Source organism: Pogona vitticeps, chromosome 6, assembly GCF_051106095.1.
Source record: "Pogona vitticeps strain Pit_001003342236 chromosome 6, PviZW2.1, whole genome shotgun sequence".
Lineage (NCBI taxonomy): Eukaryota > Metazoa > Chordata > Lepidosauria > Squamata > Agamidae > Pogona > Pogona vitticeps.
In genome coordinates, this window is record NC_135788.1 from 46091337 (window position 1) to 46107348 (window position 16012).

Sequence of the window (16012 nt, forward strand, 5' to 3'; positions counted from 1 at the left end):
TACTGTTGTCAGGTTGCGTACTTGGGTGAGTATCCTGTTCAATATTTACCTGTGTGGAACTTTGGTGCTAGCCATGTACCTGGTTATCTGCAACCAAAACCTTATAAGATTGCTGTAGCAGCTTCCACAGTTTGAGTTTTGTGCACATTTAAACATTGAGCAGGATGCTGGCCTTCTCTTTTTTTTTCATGGAACTTTACAACTGTGACCCATTACTGGTGGCTCATTATCTGAGCAGGGAGAAAACTTACCATCTAAAATTTGGAACACGTGTTGCCTCTGGTTAGACCACAAGCCATCCTTGACTATATACAGGCTCTAGTGCTGTGCACAAAGACCTTCTTGAAAGACAGTACTGGTGAGCAGATAAATGGGGTGATCAAAGATAAGGAGAAAGTCTTCAGCTGTTTTCCACAAGTGTGCCTCCCCATGAAACACTGGCCAATTCCCCAATGGATTTTACAAATTCACAGTATGGTGCTGCAATAATAATAATTGTGTTGATAACCTAGCCACCAGTTTGAATTCTCCACATTGGCCCAGTTTTGGGGTCATCATATATGTGGTGGCTACAGATTTCCACAGGGGGAAAAAATCAGAGAATGTCAGGAGATATTTTTATACATATATAAATTTTGTTACAACCACGTAAGTCAGCCGTTTAAGGTACACAAGATTAAAATACAGTGAAACATATAATATCTTCAGTCAAATCAAGCTAAACTAAAATTCAAATTACAGTTAAATGTACATTGTTAATCTAATTAGTGCAGTGATTTAATAATCTGTTTCCTGATTGTACATGCTGCTGCTCAAAATTTTGCAACATTGGCTGTGGCTTCAGAAGGGCAAGAGAAGTATACAGTTTATTTGGTCTATCTGAATAATATTTTAAACTGGGGAAATGATTAAATTTTGGGACGCTTTATAAAACATGCAATATAAGGTGATATGTTCCATAGTTTCACCATGCAAAAGACATTTCCCTCAGCGGCCTCCTTTTCTGTAAGGGAGAAATAAAAGAAGAAAAAATCACAAATGTTTTATTTTTAAAAGGTATTCTGGGATCTTACAGCTTTGCTTTGCTTTTGTATTATCCCTGACTCCCTGTCAGTCTCTCTTTGCTATTTCATTGTTAAGTCTAATGAACCAGACATCTATTGAAATACACAAAAATTGAAACATTTCAGAGCTTCCATGTGTTCACAGAAGATCTTCCATGTGTCAGGATGACTAACTATTCATTATTCAAAGAACTGAGAATCCCCAGGCAGAATAATTACTGGTCTTGATGGATGGGAGAGTTTGGTGGTGTTGTCCAAAACAGTCACTTTGCTGAGCAATTATTACTCATAATCAAAGCCCATTCACACTTTATGAGTTTGTGACTCATCTCACATATGGTGAATATCTTCGTCTTTGAAAGGAGATGTCTTATATCTAAATACAGAATGCTACACATATGCCAGGGAGCTGTAGTCAATAACTAGTCCTCAACTCAATGGCCTTTATAGCTCCATAGATGCTTCGGACATGTTTACGTTCATCCATCACTGCATGTCTAAAGCAGTTCTTAGCCAGTAGCCCATGTTTTTCTGATACCATTATTTTGATATATTCAGGCAATAAACACACATAGCTTCTGGAGAGTGTTTGCGCTTAGCTGACGTCATCTGAAAAACTACCATTTATAAAAAGACACAATATTTCATACAAAGCTCTTCCATAACTGCTCTTCCAGTTGCCTGTTATTTCAGGGAGAAAAGCTGCTTCTGTTCTTGCCTTAACCTGATGGGTTTTCCCCCCTACCGCTGTAATAGATACAGTCCCAAATGACATGGCATATTTTAACATCACCAGCTGGCAAAGGGATAATGAAGAAATGTAAGTTAACTACAAACATCAAATTAGAAATGCACACATGCTATGGCTTGGCCAGAACCCAAAGTGAGAGCAAGATAAAATGCAGTATGAGCAAATACATTTTGAAACAGGATTTGCACTGTGTTTCACAACTCTTGAATAATCCTTGAGGATGAGAAACTTAGTACCCTATCTCTGCCCATCAGACCCCAGAAAACAAAATGAAATCCCAGTCTCATTCCTCCTACCCCTCCTACTTCTGGTGGTTTTTCTCCATTGTTCTGTGCAGAAAACTGCCAAATTCTGTGCTGCTTAAAAAAATCACACTTTTAGTGAATCCTGTGCAGGAAAGATGCCTGCAAGATTCTGCATTCAAATTATAACAATCCTGTACAGTGTGGTGTTTCTTCATCCCCTTCCAGGTGAATCTTGTGCAGGAAAGATGTCCTTGTATGCAGAAATTGTAATAATCTTGCCTCATGAGCCATTTCTTTCAGATAAATGACCACAACGTATTCAAGATATGTCTCAAGAGTTCCTATGCAGAGAAGAGAAAAAGTATTGTATAGTCTTGATGTGAGGAGAAAAGAGAGACAGTTTATTTATCATTTTCTCTCCAAGAACAAGAGGCTTTGAGATGCACTTCCGTAGATCTCTCTCTCTCTCTCTCTCTCTCTCTCTCTCTCTCTCTCTCTCTGTGTGTGTGTGTGTGTGTGTGTGTTGTTTGGACAGGTGACTGGATGCCTATCGTATGTCTATGTTCCTAAGTGTTGTCTGCAGTTCTGGCAGAGGACATTTACTGGCTACAGGAAAGAGCAGGACAACACTCTTTTCTTCCATTCCTTTTACAGGGACTGACCTATAGCTGAATCCAGTTCCAATGGTGGTTGTGGGATCAATGCTTGGAGATTTGAATTTTTTGAACAACAAACCCCAGAATCTCCCAGCCAGCTACACACGAAGTGTGAGTGTTTCCAAAAGCTGGGAACAGGAACACAGTGGAAGTATTTTGCATGTGAACACTGACGTTGCTTCTATCTATCCACCTGCCTGTGACACACTTGCAGGCAATAACATGCTTTGGGCTAACATAGCAGGAGCACCACTTTACTGCTTAGTTCTACTCTTCCCAGGCAAAACCAGTGATACCGGTATTGCCCTACCAGCCCCACACCCCCAATCCAGAGGAAACAGGTACAGGCACACACACTGCCAGGTGTCGTAAAGTTCTTCCATTCTGAAGTATTGCTTATGTGTCCTCTGTGCTTGTTTGATTTTATCTGACTGGGCTCTTTTATATGTCGTGAATATTTTATGGTTCATTGAAGGACCCAAAATTGTGAACTTTAAAATGCATCATTGCCCATGACTTCCTGCTGCCAGTGAAGGAGCGAGCTATATCAACAGCTTTGCAGAAAAAGGCAGTTTTTCAGTGAAATACCTCTTATCCAAATAAAATCGTGGAGGTCTATGTGTAAACAGCTGTGCGAGGCAGTTGACTGTACTCAGCATATTTTGGAATTTGTAGCAGATTCCCTGGCTGTGAACCCTCCAAAGGGTGGGTCCCATGGCCTGTCTGGCCTTGTTCTCCTTGTTTCCAGTTCTAGTTTTTCACAAAATAAAGGGGATAAGGATGTATTTGTGGGGAGGTGGAAATGAATAAACATGCAGGGAGAAATTAAAATCTAAACATCTGGTTATATTAAATATGCAAATACATTTAATATAATATATATAAAAAGCCCACTGTTGGACAGGTTGAGGTAACCATTCTATTGCAAACCATTCTATTGATTCCTAAACCAGCTTGGTGCCCTCTGTCATCAAAGAGTGGTAAAATATACCAGATGGGCAGGATATAAATAAATAAATAAATAAATAAATAAATAAATAAATAAATAAATAAATAAATAAATAAATAAATAAATAAATAAATAAATAAATAAATAAATAAATAAATAAATATCAACATAAGATGTACCTAGCAGTCCAGTCAAATTTTATACATGGATTACGGAGGTTACCATTTTCTTTCTTCCCCCAGGAAGCAAAACTTCTAGGGGAAACTCTGAGAAATATACCTCCCATCCTCTTCACAGCTTCCAGGAGAAGTAATAGTAACAAGTAGCAGTAACTTTACAAGATCATACTTGCCTAAGAAAATGAGTTTTGGGGAGTGTGTTTGAGTGAACTGAATGGAACTTATTTATGCATAGACATGCACAGGGTTGTATTTCATGGTTACGGCCCAAAGAACACATACCCTGAGGAATAAGTCCAGTTTTGAAGAAACAGAAGAAAATAAGAAGAGCTCTGTTAGATCAGACAAAAGGCCTCTAGTGCAACATATTCTGTTCCACATGGTGTCCATCCTACTGGATGCCTACGGGAACCCTACCAGCAAGAAGACATGAAGGCAAGAACACCCTTTCTCTTTCATGCTCCCCAGAAACAGATGCACAGAGGCATATTGCTTTTGATGCTGGAAGTGGTGTATAGCCATCCTGACTGGTAACTACCAGTGGCCCTGTCCTCCATGAATTTATCTAATCCCACCCAAGTTGACAGCCATCAGTGCTTCCTGCGGAAGTGAATTCCACGGTTTAACATACTATGCAAGTAAGTGCTGTATTTTACCTGTCTTGAGTGTCCCATCATTCAGCCTCAGTGGAGGTCCCTGAGTTCGAGCATTATGAAAGACAAAGAGCTTTTCCTCATCCACTTTCTCCACACTCTGCATAATTTTATATCTCTTTTCACTGTTTCCCCCCTTCGGCCGTGTCTCCCTTAATTTGTGTTTCTTCTGCGATAAACAGTTGTACCTCTGTTGTACCTTTTCCTCTGAGGATGAATCGCTATAGCCCTTTCATTATTCTTTTGGCTGTCTTTTTCATACACAGGTAGGACATCAATGTGACAAACCCAGACCTACTGGAGTATGCCACACTTTAATTATGCTGCCACCAACCATTCCCTATAAGGAGTCACACAGACCAGGAATGGATTTTAACAAACAAAAGAACAAGGTTTATTTAAATAACAAACAGGGAAAATAAAATGATCAGGTAAAGAAGATACTGTAACGTGGCTTAGTCTCAATCATACATACAACAGTTTGGTTCACACAGAACACTTTAAAGTAAAGCACAGACCCTGAACCTATCAGTTCTGGCTACCTATAAAGAAACCTGAACCTATCAGGTAGGTACTAACTGACACACAGTTGTACCCAGTCTGACACACAGACTCCCACTCCTAACTCTCCACACAAGCTCCAAATATATATACAGTACAGCACCTCCCCCTGATGTCCCGCCTTCCACTCCCCATAGGATGGAACTTTCCCTCCAAACCCATGACAGACAGGTACCATCAGTGCTGTATGTAACACCTCCCCTCTTTATAAGTTGTTTTGCAGGGGAAAAGCTAAAGTGCTTTTCTCCAAAAAACAACCAGGATCAAAACACACAAAAACAGTTATACAATAACACAATCCCATACTTACACTCTAGGTTAAACATATCAATTAGGCATTTAAACATTCATATTTACAATACATTAAGTTACCTTTATTAATACAAACCAAGCATGCTTAATAAACAGGTACAATTAACTTTTGGTCACCAAAATATACACAGTCCATGTTTCTTCGCCGTCTTCACTCTTCGGGTCTTCTTGACAAGGCGTCAGCAACACAGTTCATTGACCCTCTGACCACCTTCACTTCAAAGTCATAATCTTGCAGGTTTAAAGCCCACCTCATAAGTTTACTATTGTGGGTTTTCATTGTCTTTAACCACTGCAGTGGTGAGTGGTCAGTGCACAGAATAAAATGTCTTCCCCAGATGTAAGGCTTGGCCTTCTGGATCGCGTATACTATGGCCAGGCACTCCTTTTCCACGGTTGCCAAATGTCTCTCACCTTTCTGGAGTTTCCTACTCAGGTAGGACACTGGATGCTGGTCACCATTTTCATCCTCCTGGCAAAGAACTGCTCCTACCCCGCTGTTAGACGCATCGGTGTAGATGATGAACTCCCGGTCGAAGTCTGGAGCACGCAGCACTGGATAATTGATGAGCGCCTCCTTCAACCTCCGGAACGCCTCCTCACAGTCGCTGGTCCACGGGATGCGGTCATCAGTCTTCTTCCGTGTCAGATCGGTCAGCGGAGTCGCCATCTCGCTAAACCTTGGAATGAACTTTCTGTAGTAGCCCACCAACCCAAGAAATGATTTGACTTTTTTCTTGGTGTTGGGTCTGGGCCAATCACGAACAGCTTCTATCTTGGCCTCTAGGGGTTTGATCACTCCTCCCCCTACTATGTGACTCAAGTATTTTATTTCTGGGCCACCCAGCTGCAATTTGTTCTCTTTGCAGGGCCTAGGCCAAAGCACTTCCTCCCCTGGGTTAAAGTGCCTCTCCCTGGTTTTCTGCTTATACCAGGTTTTCTTTCTGACTTTCTGAGCTTGCAGGTTTTCTGCTGCTAGCTCTAGGTTTCTCTTCAGGTCAGTCATTAAAGAGTCTATATATGTCACCACATCTTGTGGGTCATCCTGGGTGATCTGCTCCCAATTTTGTTTGATCAAATCAAGGGGCCCTTTCACCCTTCTCCCAAACAAAAGTTCAAACGGACTGAACCCGGTACTGGCTTGTGGCACTGATCGATAAGCAAACAAAAGGGATTGCAGCTTCTGGTCCCAATTGTTTGGATTCTCTGCCAAGTAAGCCCTAATCATGTGCATCAAAGTCCCATTGAACTTCTCCGTTAACCCATTACTTTCAGGGTGATAGGCAGTGGTTTCCTTGTGCTTAATTCCACAGATTTGCCATAACCGTTTCATGAGCTTCGATGTAAACGATGCGCCCAAATCTGTGATTATTTCTGAGGCAAATCCCATCCTGGACATATACCCCACCAAGGCATCTGCCACTGTGTTGGTTTCAATGTTAGTCAAGGGAATGGCTTCGGGGTACCTCGTGGCATGGTCCACAATGGTGAGAATGAACCGGTTCCCCCTCTTTGTGGCCTTGGGCAAAGGTCCCACAATATCCACCCCTATGCATTTGAACGGAGTGTCAATCACAGGCAAAGGGCACAACTTCGCTTTGGTCCTGTCACGGTTATTCCCCTGCCTCTGACACACATCACATTGCTTACAGAACTCCTTGATCTGCTTCCCTATTTCAGGCCAGTAAAAATTCTGTGTGATTCTCTGCTGTGTTTTGTTCACCCCTAAGTGCGCAGCAAACATGTCAGAGTGCCCCCTTTGTAAGATCATGGGGCGATACTTTTCAGGTACCACTAGCTGACTTCTGATCCCATCTCCCCCTTTTGAGATATTCCTCAGGGTCTCTCTATATAAAATTCCCTTTTTCTCTCGAAATCTCACTGGGGTTTCAGGTGTTAGCTGGGTGTCGGTCACCTGTTCAAAACACTTTTGGAGAGTGGCGTCTGCCTTTTGCTCTTGGCCAAATCGGCTGTCTGTGGTTAAGTTTTCCACCACAGCTTCTGAACTCCCCTCTCCTTCCGTCTCGGGCTCATCAGTACCCCCCTGAACTGTCCCCGTGGTAGCTTGTGAGCGTGTAATCACTAGCACCCGTTTCACATGTTCAGCCAGGTCATTTCCCACGAGCACGGCTGCTGGCAGAGTCGATGAAATCGCTAGCCGCCAAACTCCCCTCCAGCCTTGAAAGCTCATAGGTACCTCAGCTACTGGCAGTGAGATCACCTGTCCCTCAATCCCTGCCACCTTCAAGCTCTCATTTGGGATTATATACTCCCTAGGAATAATGTCTGGATGGCACAGGGTCACCTGGGAACAAGTATCCCTTAGCCCCTTATACTGATGGTCAAGTATTCCTACGTCCACCCCTGCGGTCTCAAACAATTGCGAATCTGTCCTCACTAGTAAGCAGCGCTTGACCTCCACAAGAGGACCATTTTCCCCAGCCTGATCAGCAGATGTAACTGTTCCAGATTGAGTAGCCATGGTAACAGGCTCCCTCAATGGCAAGGAGCTTTGCTCTGTCTGGACACAGAACACAGCTTTTGGCTTGGTTCCACTCAAATCATGAGGCACATTTCCCTTTAGCTGCTTTAATTTCTCACACTCTGAGATTAGATGGCCCTTTCCTTGACAGAAATAACATTTTCTGCTGTATTTTGAGTCTTTCTCATCTGGTTTTGGTTTTCCCTCCAAAATCTGAGGTCTTTGTGGTTTCATGTCTGAGGGCTTCCCTTCAACATGGGCCCCTCCCCCTTGCTGGTTTTTCCCTGGTCCCTGAGAGTACTTGCTGTAGGTTTCTTTGGGTTTACCTACAGATTTCCCCTCAGCACCTAAGGGCTTTCTTATTTGGTAAATAAAATCTGCGATCTCTGCCGCCTCTGTCACAGATTTAGGTTTCCTTTCCCTCACCTGGAACTTCAGTTCCCCATGCAGGACTGAATAAAACTGTTCCAGCGCTATCAGGTCTTTGAGCTGCTGGAAGGTTTCTGTCCCCTCCTGAGACAGCCATTTCTCTAGCAACCTCACCAGTTGGGCCCCCACTTGGGTAAAAGTCTGCTCTGGTTTCTTTGTGAGTGACCTGAATCTTTGCCTCAGCTGTTCCGCATTTATCCCATGTCTGGCAAACACCAGTTTTTTAAACTCAGCGAAATCTTTCATCAGTTCCACTGGCATCTCTGCATAGACTTCTGCCAGGCTGCCACTGATTAAAGATCGCATAATGGTCATCTTCTCAGTTTCCCTTACTGAGAAGTCCACAAACGCTCTTTCCACGAGGGAAAAGAACACCTCAGGGCAATCTCCCTTGTGGTACACAGGGAATTTCTTCAAGTCAGTTTTAGACAATTGGCCCACCTCAGAATCTCTATTGTTATTATTATTCTGGTTCATCATTTCCAATTTTCTTAACTCAAACGCCATCTTCTCTAACTCAAATTGTCTTTGCCTCTCCCTTTCCCTTTCCTGTTTCTCTTCCTTTTCCATTTCAAATCGTCTTTGTTTCTCTCTTTCCCTTTCCTGTTTCTCTTCCTTTTCCCTTTCCAACGCCATTCTTTCTCTCTCTAATCTTTCCTCCATTTCCCTCACCCTCAGTTCATGCTGTTGGGCTAGGAGCATTTTTCTGAGTTCTGGGTTCTGTTCTCCCGTGCTCTCATCCTGCACTGAGCCAAATTCCTCCTCAGAACCTTGGTCTACCTGTGGGTCTCTTACTTCCCCCATTTCTGCCATTTGGCTTCGAGTCAAGGGCATAATCCCCCCCCAGAACAGGCTGCCTTCAAAAGTCAAGCCTCAAAATAAAGCGACGACTTTTTTCCTTTTGCCTCAGAAACAGCCTTCTATAGATTGCTGCTGTTCCTTCAGCACTAGCTTGCAACTGTTGCCAGGCAGAATCCACCCCCTCTGCTAGGCCTCTCAGCAGACAGGCTAGATCACTGTTACCTCACACAGCTTTGCCTCAGCCCTTTCCCGCCAAAACAGGTTGCCTCAGAGCTCCCTAATCTAGTCCCCAATCTGAGGTGGCACGTTCTTCCACTAGCGTACCTCCCCGTGAGGTAAGCCTAGAAGATTACCTACGCGCTCTCAGATTTTCCCTGACTAGACCCCCCTTGCTCTGGGCACACTTGCCAAGGCTTTGCTGGACCACTGGACAACTGGACCAGTCGTATCCCACACGCTGGACACCAATCAATGTGACAACCCCAGACCTACTGGAGTATGCCACACTTTAATTATGCTGCCACCAACCATTCCCTATAAGGAGTCACACAGACCAGGAATGGATTTTAACAAACAAAAGAACAAGGTTTATTTAAATAACAAACAGGGAAAATAAAATGATCAGGTAAAGAAGATACTGTAACGTGGCTTAGTCTCAATCATACATACAACAGTTTGGTTCACACAGAACACTTTAAAGTAAAGCACAGACCCTGAACCTATCAGTTCTGGCTACCTATAAAGAAACCTGAACCTATCAGGTAGGTACTAACTGACACACAGTTGTACCCAGTCTGACACACAGACTCCCACTCCTAACTCTCCACACAAGCTCCAAATATATATACAGTACAGCACCTCCCCCTGATGTCCCGCCTTCCACTCCCCATAGGATGGAACTTTCCCTCCAAACCCATGACAGACAGGTACCATCAGTGCTGTATGTAACATACATGTGACATTGATGTCTTCTCTCTCTTTTTTCACTTTTATAATGTTTCCCAGTCCTTTGTCCTATCCTGCTTGCTGACTTGCATTGCCTGATGTTTCAGTGCTATTGCAGATTAAACCTAGAACAACATCTTCTATCAAAATGCTCTGGTATCTTTTCTTACTGCTTTAAATTTACACATCTCTATTCATCTTACATAATAGTAAACAGAACAGAACCATATATACAAACAGCCGCCTTCTCCCGCTGCCTTATATGCTGATTGGGCTTGAGCACTTCTCTTCCTCCAACATATGTTTGACAGACAGGCAGGCAGGCAGACAGACAGGCAGACAATTGGCAAAGTAGTATCCTCAAAATAATTGCAAGTACTATGTGTGGAGCTAGAGCAGTCTTAAATAGTTCCTGCAGTAAATTACATTCAGACCTACTGTTTCGTTTTAGATTATCTCAGCAGGGATAACTGAAAATGCAAATTTAAATTGTTGCTAAGCTCTCACATATTTTCCTTTGCAATCAGGAAGGTATTCAAAGATCTTGGAATAATTTTCTTTCACTTTTGCCATTTACAGATTTAAACATTCTTCCCCTCCGACTAGTTGAAATGATTGAAGGTTCTAATGATTTTAAAAAATCCTCCTCAGAGGCTCCTTACACATTATCAGGTTTTCCTGTTTTAATCTCTCTCTGCCTTTCTCTCAGTTTCTTTCTGTGTATATATCATAGAGGAGGACAATGAGACCACATTATTTTAAATTAGTGCAGTTATGAAAGTACAGTATTTAAAAAAACCACAATCAGTAACGTTCACAAAACATATAATTTAGTTGAGAGACTGAATGTGTGTGTTGATATGACAAATATTATTTATTTATTTATTTATTTATTTATTTATTTATTTATTTATTTATCTACTTACTTACTTACTTACTTACTTACTTACTTACTTACTTACTTACTTACTTACTTACTTACTTACTTACTTACTTACTTACTTACTTTTACTCCACCCATCTAGATTCAACGAATCTACTCTGGGCAGCTTACAGTCCAAATAAAAACAAGAATTAAAACAAACAATATCAAACAGCATAGAGATAAACGAAGTTTGAAATGGTGACACAGGGAACTAAGAAATGGAAGGGCGGAAGGCCTGCCTGAAGAACCAAGTCTTCAGCTTGTTCTTAAAAACTCCCAGAGAGTGTGCCAGATGAATCTCAAGGGGCAAGATGTTCCAGAGGCAAGGAGTCACCACCGAGAAGCCCCACTTTCTAGTTCTCTCCTTCCAGGCCTCTCACAGGGTCAAGCCCCTCAGCTGCCCAGCCTAGCTAGATTGAGTGACATGAGTAGAGCTAGGTGGGAGCAGGCGCTCTGACATGTTTTGAAGTCTTAAACCGTTTAGGGCTTTATATGAAAGCATTAATACCTTGAAGTCAATGCAGAAGTGAATGGGCAACCAGTGTAAGGCCGCCAGAGTAGGGGAAATGTGACGATAATTTTTTCACCCCAGTTAGTAATCTGGCGGCCATGTTCTGGACCATTTGTAGTTTCTGCATCAATCTTTTATGGCAATGAAGAAAACAGATATTTTAAAAAGTGATTAAACTAATTCAACATTACTGTTACATACCATTCAGGTGTACTACTGCATAACAAGTTTCTTTAAGAAACCCATAAAGCATGTACTACATCATACAAATCACAAACTGCTTGCTACTCTCTTTGATTATTTTTTATTATTTAGTAACCTATGTTCAATGATGTCAGACACCTTCTGCCCTTTTTAAGGGTAAAGGCAGGGTAAAAAAAATTTAAATAAAGAAATAAATAATCTGGGTGGCTAACAGCAATTAAAAAAACACAACTACTGACTCCTACCCACAAAGACATAAATAGTGATCACCTTGCAGATGTGAGAGCTTGTTAACTTGTAAACAAACAAAGAAACAGAAGCTCTGCCCATCCAGGAGGAGCTGTAAAAAATAAAGTTAAAAAGAGAAGCATCTTGGGAGAGAGGCTTTGCAGAGAAAGGTGAGTGCTAACACTAGATGTGTTTTTGTTTGTATGCATGCACATTCCCTTGTCTTCCCTTATGAGGCAAGAGATAGTAAGGAAGGTGTGTTGCTAAAGCATCACTTTGTGTGTGTGTGTGTGTGTGTGTGTGTGTGTGCTCTATTGGTTTTCCTTTCTGCATCCTTTCATAGCAATCTGCACACATTGAACCAAAGCAAAAGGACTCAACTTTCTAAAAAGTAAAAAGGTCTCTGATGGGGAGGAAATATTATGGATTGAGTGTGGGTAGGGCTGATTTGCATTTTCCATTGTGTCCTGTGATCAATGACGAAAAATGCAAATTAGGCTACTTAAACCTATAGCATTTTCCTCAATTTTTTTTCTTGTACAGTCAAGTTCTTTGTAGGAGCAAGCAGCCCAGCCAGTGATATCATGTTATTTTTGTTCTGCAACACTGAAAAAGAATTGCTGTACTAAGGACTTAATAACTAGACTCTGCAAGCTGGTGTAAGTCATAGCTACATTATAAGAGGAAACACAGAGTTACCTCAATTTCAGAGATTGTTTTAGAAACAGACATGTTATGGGTATAATCTTTTTATTTTTAATAAAGCATTACATCAGCAGTTCCAGCAGTCTGGTTAAAAGCATGCAAAAGATATAATTTAGGAATGTTCTACTGTTCATTTTGGTGGATGACATAGAGGTGCATAGGAATGACTCTTCTGTCAGGCATCAAAGTCTACAACAGATTTGCAATGCACAAATTCTTATCAAGGAAATTTGTGAAGAACACCATACATGGTCGATAGCTTTATTTTATGGACCCAGAATCATCTAATTCAATGATCCTTAACAGATTGAAACACACCACTGAAGAAACTGAGTACTTAGAAACAAGATCAGCTTCCTTTCCAGTGCTTTCTTCTTGATATTCCCTGCATAGGATTAAACTGACAGGAATTACATGTATGAAAAACAAAGAAATCTGTGTCAGTGAAGGACTAGAGGTAGAGGATTATGTTAGAGATGAGGAAGAACTTTTTTCAGTTAGTTTTTTGTATGTAGTCACCAAGCTTTTCCAATTTCTTCAAATTCAGAATTGAAAGTTTCAGATAAAAAAATTAAATCAAAGCTTGTTTTTGAAGAATTTTGAAGAATTCACAAATTACTTCACATTCCATTTTTTTACCATTTTTGTTAATCATGTGCCACCACATCATTTCTGACTTACTGTGAGACTTTTTTCTGGTAGAGAATACTCAGCAGTAATTTACCACTCTCTTCTTCTGGGTCTGTCCTGGGACTGTGTAGCTTGCCCAAGGCCACACAGGCTGGAGGCACAGTGGGGAATTGAACTCCCAGCCTCTGGCTCCACAGCCAGATACTTCACTATCATATGTTTCGAGACTGCCTGGCAGCAGAGGTGTAGTGGAGCTAAGACGCACACACTCAAAGACCCTGGACTTTTTGATTAGCAGGCAACGCTACATAATTCACCACCCCAACCCAGGCTATCTGTTCCCTCTGAGCTTAGCTGCATTGATTAGAATAGCTGGGGGAAGACCTGAGTTTTCCTAAGAATTGGACATTGATGCAACACAAAGTATTTGAAGATTGTTTAGCCCTGAATAAGCAAATAAGAGCCACTAACTTTACAGAAGCCTTGCCCCCTCTTCTTTTTAAAGCCCAATAAATTGTCTGTTGATATGGATCAATCCAGCTCCCTGTATTTAGTGCTCTCTGTGTGGAAGACTCGCCTATTGGGACAGGAAAAATGAACACCTGGCATTTCCAAATTTGCCTTTGCATCACTGGCTACTAAACTGAAGAGCTGGATTGACAGACAAAGGAATAAGTTGGATCCCTTCAATGAAACCCTCCTTTCACCTCATGCTTTTGCTTCCCAGAAACTCTCCTTCCTACTATGTTCTCCTCTCAGTGCTTTGAGCAGGTCTGGAGTAAGTCCTTTTCTGCTTGAGGCAAGGAGCAAAATAGTGCCCCCTCCCATTTCATGCCCCAAAGCTGACTGGTCTGCCAGCTGAATTTTTCTTCCACACCAGAAATTGTCTTCTGCCACAAGCTAGCTTTAGAGGTGCAGGGGGTACGCAGCTCTCTCTTCTAGCACCTCCTACCACCTCCTGGGTCTGACAAACAGCTGCCTCATTTTTCCTAATGGTAGGGCCCAACCTAGCTGCGATTGGAAGCCCATGAATATGAATGACAGAATGCACTTTGAAGGGTGAAATGTGGCTTTTGGAAGCATCCAGCACCAATCTTTGATCTGCAAATTCAATTTTGTGAGTTTGTCTTGCTTTACAGGAGGAACACATAACACAAACTCAAAGACACAGCAGTGCACATTTTGAGGTCTGTATGTCTGCTTTCATCTGCCTTGACTTTTCCATAATCCCAAGTGGCTTCCTTGCTCAGACATCCCTGCATACTACAGTATTATGCTGGAGTGAGCAATGATTTTTAACAGAAAGTTATTTATTTATTTATTTATTTATTTATTTATTTATTTATTTATTTATTTATTTATTTATTTATTTATTTATTTATTTATTTATTTATTTACTGAAGAAACTACATTTGCTTGTATTAATTTATGTATTTCAGCTGCTTGGTTATGAATCCACAAGTACCCACAAGATCTTGCAGCTTTAGCATCTATGATTTATGACTCATTCACAAAACTGGTAAGAGACAAGTGAAGAAAATGGATACATATTCCAATTACTGCAAACTCTCCCAATAACAGATATTCCAGAGCTTGCCTTCCCCTCCTCCCATGACCTAAAATATAAAACCCATCATAAGGAAATGGAAGTCAATTTTCAATCTACATCGAAGGCATCGTTTATCATTAGGATCTATGAGCACATGAATATTAATTTTTTTCCAATTCTTTCACATCTTCTTCAAAGCACAGTTTCATTTCACATTTTTGAATGACAAAGTTCAATTCATTCACATCCAAATAATATGAAGGCCCAGGCTTAAATTACATCTTTTAAAAATGGGTAAGGTTTCAGAGTTTTCCATTTTTGCATTATTCATCTTCATATGGAAAGTTAGTGTTTTTGTATGGATAGGGCTAAACTCCATGTGTCAGATTACCCCTCTTTCCTTCCTAAGGAATATATTGTCTGGATAGCTCGGTGAGATGGACTATCTGATTTTCCACTATATCTCCTAGGAGAACAACCATTGTGTACAGCTTTAGGCAAGCTGCACAGTTCAAGGGTGGTCCCTGAAGAAGGGAATGATAAATCACTTCTCTACCTAGAAAACCCTGGAAAGGGTCACCATTAGATATGGGGATTAATTTTTAAAAATGGTTCACTATATTCATTAAAAAATCACTATTTTTTTGTCTAATCTAATCACTAATTTGTCCCTTCATATTCGTCAGTTCCAGAGACCCCAATGAATACAAAGGGATGAATATTGCCCCATTTTTATTTGTCCCCGATAGAAAGAGAATGCTAGCCTTCCCTCTCTTCCTATGCCCTTCCCATTCTGCCTATGGGCCTGCCGATCAGCAGCAGTGGTGGGGGGCAGGGTTCTTTAGACAGCCTCTGGCTGTCTAAACCCACCTCTCCACAAACCAAAATTTGTGCTTTGTCAGTTCATGAGGGGAGCTTTGTGATTCGTCAACTTTGATGGATCACGAAGCAGGATGGATCACCAAAATGGTGATTTGTCCCCATCTCTAGTCCCCATAATTCAGAATCCACTTGGCAAGCACAGAATTATTATAACACTATGAGATAGACTGAGATCAGTTCAAAATAGAGAACTGTGAGGTAGGTGAGGATGAAATACTGGCTCTATGAGAGATAGATGATCAGCGTGGACTGGAACCTTGAACAGAACAAAACAAGCATTGTTGCTTAAAACCAGAGGTTTTGGCAGCGGATGAAATTGGCAATTATAGGCCCATCACCAAAGTTTCTTTC

The 16012-nt window shown here is 41.4% G+C and overlaps 1 long non-coding RNA gene across 1 annotated transcript in view; it reads right to left on the reverse strand.

The window, feature by feature from the left end:
• Positions 1 to 603: 603 nt before the first annotated feature.
• LOC144583487 (uncharacterized) overlaps positions 604 to 16012 on the reverse strand; it is a 49013-nt gene continuing 33604 nt past the window's right edge. The window contains exon 2 of the long non-coding RNA XR_013537266.1: positions 604 to 1003. This is a non-coding gene — a long non-coding RNA (uncharacterized LOC144583487). The remainder of the gene's footprint in view (positions 1004 to 16012) is intronic.